This window comes from Citrus clementina, unplaced genomic scaffold (genome assembly GCF_000493195.1).
Source record: "Citrus clementina cultivar Clemenules unplaced genomic scaffold, Citrus_clementina_v1.0 scaffold_4, whole genome shotgun sequence".
Lineage (NCBI taxonomy): Eukaryota > Viridiplantae > Streptophyta > Magnoliopsida > Sapindales > Rutaceae > Citrus > Citrus x clementina.
In genome coordinates, this window is record NW_006262274.1 from 17,874,304 (window position 1) to 17,878,576 (window position 4,273).

Sequence of the window (4,273 nt, forward strand, 5' to 3'; positions counted from 1 at the left end):
AAATTGTGGCCATCAGATTAAAAATAGTTTGGACGCTCAGGATTGCGCCACGTCATCAGTCAACAATACGCGGTTTGACCACGCAGGTGAACAGTAACACAGTTTGACTCGGGTTGAACAGTGATGCGGTTTGGTTGAAAATAATCCTGTGTAATGCATGTACCGTACGCGAGATTTTTGGTCCACTGATATGCTGTCACGTCATCGATTAACAGTGCATAAGAATTTTAGTCCAATAGGATCATGACACCTCATCAGTCAATGTCATATCATCGGTCAATGCCACGTCATCAATCCATCTATGTGAACAATGTCGTGAACAGTAACATATACAATACCGTACATGTGAATAGTACCGTACATGTGAACAGTGCCATTTTCCTTTTATGCTCCTTCTAAGGTTTTCGACCGTCCTGAGTTCAAAAGTGATGTCCGTTTTGCTATCTGATCTCTCGTTCATTGTGAAATGACTATGATGCCCCTAAAATACATAAAATACTTAATTATAATACAACACATATAATTAAATGACAAGAAGTTTAAATACATAAAAGTAAGGGTGTTAGTAAAACTTGAAATGTAAAATGACAATTTTCTCCTTTATAAATATACATTTTCTAACACTCAACAACAGCCTCTTGGTGTGACAGGCACCCCGTCGCACCAAGAGACAGCGCGATGTTTGGTGCTGCCTTTTTTGTGCTTTTGTTCATAATTTATTAACATATAATACTTTTAACTTGTACCAGATAATTGGAAAAATCAAAAATAGCATTGCATAACCCACCCGGACTGACGAAAGAACTGGGAATGATGAAGATACCTTATGCTAATCACTTTCCCGGGCGTATCACGAGTATGTGCAAATTAGATGTCGTTGTTAATGCCATCCGAGAAAAATTAATAATGCAACAGTTGCAACTGTTCAAAGACAATATATTTGGGCATTTCCTACAGTGCCGAAGCTATCCGTTCAGAGGCGTAATTGTACACAATATATTGTTTCGGCAAGTGTCCCATGGCGCTGGAAATGAAAAGAATGAGTTATGGTTTCAAGTTGGCGACCATTTGATACGGCTATCGATTGGAGAGTGATGCCCAGTAATAGGACTTTGCTATAGCAAAAATGTCTTCTTGACGAAGCATAAAACAAGTCATTGGTTATTTAAAAAGTACTTTGGAGGCAGGAATCCCGGTATAAATCTTGGCCAATTCGAGGAAATATTTATGAACTTAGACTTCAAGACTATGGATGACACCGATGCGCTAAAAATCGCCATGTTTTACTTTGCTGATAGAGTGCTAAATGGAAGAAAAGATCATTGTCAAATCAATTTCAAGTTGCTTAATGAGGTAGATGACATAAATCACTTTCGAAGTTGTCCGTGTGGTCGTTTGTCATGGGAAACAATATATAAAAGCATTGATAATGCATTGAACAGCAAAGCCAATAAATTTAAGAGGGCAAGCGCAGAAAATCCCTTGCATAGAATTGAGAAATACAATTTTTACGGCTTTATGTCTGCAATGTATATGAGTGAAGAATTTTTTTTTATAACTTAGTTTTATTATAATAATTATTTAAATGACACATTTTTTTACTTCGTATCTTTCCTTGTTGAAGGCATAGATTTTTTAAGCGATTGGAGGACTACCATCACAGTGGGCGGTGAAAATTAGGAGGAATGGTCTTCGGATCGTACGATGGAAGCCCGTGGCTTCTTCAAATATAAACTTCGGCGAAGTCTATTCATACCTCAATGAGCGTCTTGTAAATCATTTATATGTATGTCTGTATATCGCTGTTAAATAATAGATGGTTATACTAATAGAAAATTTGGTATTCTTTATGACAGGATGGCACCATTTTCCAAACCTTCAAACCAGATGCAAAGGAGAGAGCCACAAATTATTAGAAGAGTGTCGAGGATTACGTGCCATATTTGCCAAGTTGGGTCCGTAATGTGGGTATCCTTTACAGTATCATTGAAAACCGAATGCAAAGTCATTTATATGTTTGTTATTTTTTGTATTTACTGTTTTCTTTTTTAATTGGTGCAGCACCAGCCTTCAATCAACGCGCCATCCATTACAGGGCCAAACGAGGCGGATCATGACACCACGAACCAAATAGGACTACAGCAGAGTCCTGTTGAGGATGATTATGCTGCCGACGACCATTATGAATCCACACACGATTCAGATGGCAGAAATGAGCCGGAGGTAACTTATGTCGTCCTGAACATTTTGTTTCATCACATATACCTAATTTCAGCACTTTGTCATTACTTTCTTATTTTGTAATAATAGGCAAGGACTAAGTTCCGCAATGATTATTTCGTTCAACGACTGGACAAAATAAAGTCTTCCATTCATGAGTTGAGGTCGGAACTTCATGCTGGACACAGTTCCATTAATGAACTTAAGTCAGAACTTCTTGCAGAACGCAGAGAAGCACAATAATATAAAGAAGCGGTCATGGGGTTTATGGCTTCGTTTGGCACAGGTTCTTCAAAGGGCGCGTACGATGATTCTCCGTTTGGCCCCTCGCACACGGTGAGCAAGTTTCATATGCTTTTGTTATGTTATTATGATTTCAAACCCGAAATTATTTTAATATGTTCATCTCCTCGAATCAATAGGCCCCAGATGGCTCTGGTCCGAACGTTGATGCTGGCTACAGTACACTTACTGATGCTGGTAATGACGACGAGCACGCCCCCATGTCGTTGTACAGTCTATATGGGGACATAAGTGGTGACAATGTACAGATATTCACGGAGGCACCTCCCGGCATTAGTAAGTTTGGCCGTCCATACCGACCGTCGTATATCTTTGGCAGTCCTTACTTCATTCCTCCTTTCAAGAGAGTTAGGAATGTCAGGCCTCTACCCGCACTCAATATTACGGACTATGAAATTGATGAAAGATCAAGTGTGGATATGAATCCGCTTAGGGGACTAGAAGATTCAAGGCTATGTGAGGAGTTTGATCAGTGGTTTACCGATAAATTTTTCGTGGATCGGCCCGTCCAACAGTCCCGAAATTTCTTTGAAATACTCGTGGGCAATGCTTCGATGAGGTGGCTTGGTGACGAGGTAAGTGTGTTTAATGGTCAGTACATTACAATATTGTTCATATTCCCGCTGGCATGGATTATGTTCTAAATTTTCTTGGTCTAATCCCTTCACAGCATATTCACACGTATTACTGCTTGATCAGCGAGAAGCAACGGCGGTTTCCAAACGCACTACCGCAGCGCGTCACGCATACAGATATATACTTTTGGGCATGTTTACGAACTCTATAATCATTAATTATAATTTCGATGTTTTAAATATCTTGAAATGTTATTAATTTTCTACTCATCATGTAATAAGTGTTCCTAAAGTAATTATGGAACAATGGTAGTTGTGATGTCCATTCATTACAATATGGCAGTAATTTGAACTGCTATATTGATGGGCGAGAAGATATCATGTCCAAACCGTTTACGGACGTCGATATGGTAAGAATTGTCACTCAATCTTATGGTAATTATGTATTAAATATACTAATTTAGCATTTTTTTATGGAGATATTCATCCTTGTGAATTTGGGAGGCGATCATTGGGTACTAGTTCGAGCGGACCTTTGCGCGAAGAGGGTGCGGATTTACGACTCGTTGGTTACCTTTCGCGATGCTAAAACATATTTGTATAAATTCAAACCTCTTCAGGTCGTCTTCCTTCAATTGCTTCAAAATGTTTGATTCTACAACATCCGACATGAGCTGCAGAGTGCCAACCCTTGGAAAGTAAGAATCGTTAAGGATGTGCCCCAACAAGAACCTAGAAGTGGTGATTGCGGTGTATTTATGTTGATGTTTACAATGTATTTGATGTTCAGGCTAAAACTTGATTTTGATAGTAGCCACGGGCATTACTTCAGGAAGAAAATTGTTGTAGATATATTCACGGACAATATTGCCTTGTAAGTCATTGTATTGTGTTTAGACTTGATGTATGGATGTAGATTGTTTTTCTAATAGATATAAACTTTTGATATATTCATATATTTAGCTATAAGTAATTGTTGATCTACTTTAGTACTCATTATGCAAATGAATATAAAATAATATACCTCATTACATATAATTGTAAAATAAATTATAATAAGAGTTCAGAATCCATAATTAGTTACAATGATACAGTCAGTTTGGATTCGACACAATGAGATTTTTATATCTCTTGCGGTTATGACCTGGTTGGTTGCATCGACCGCATCTCACAGT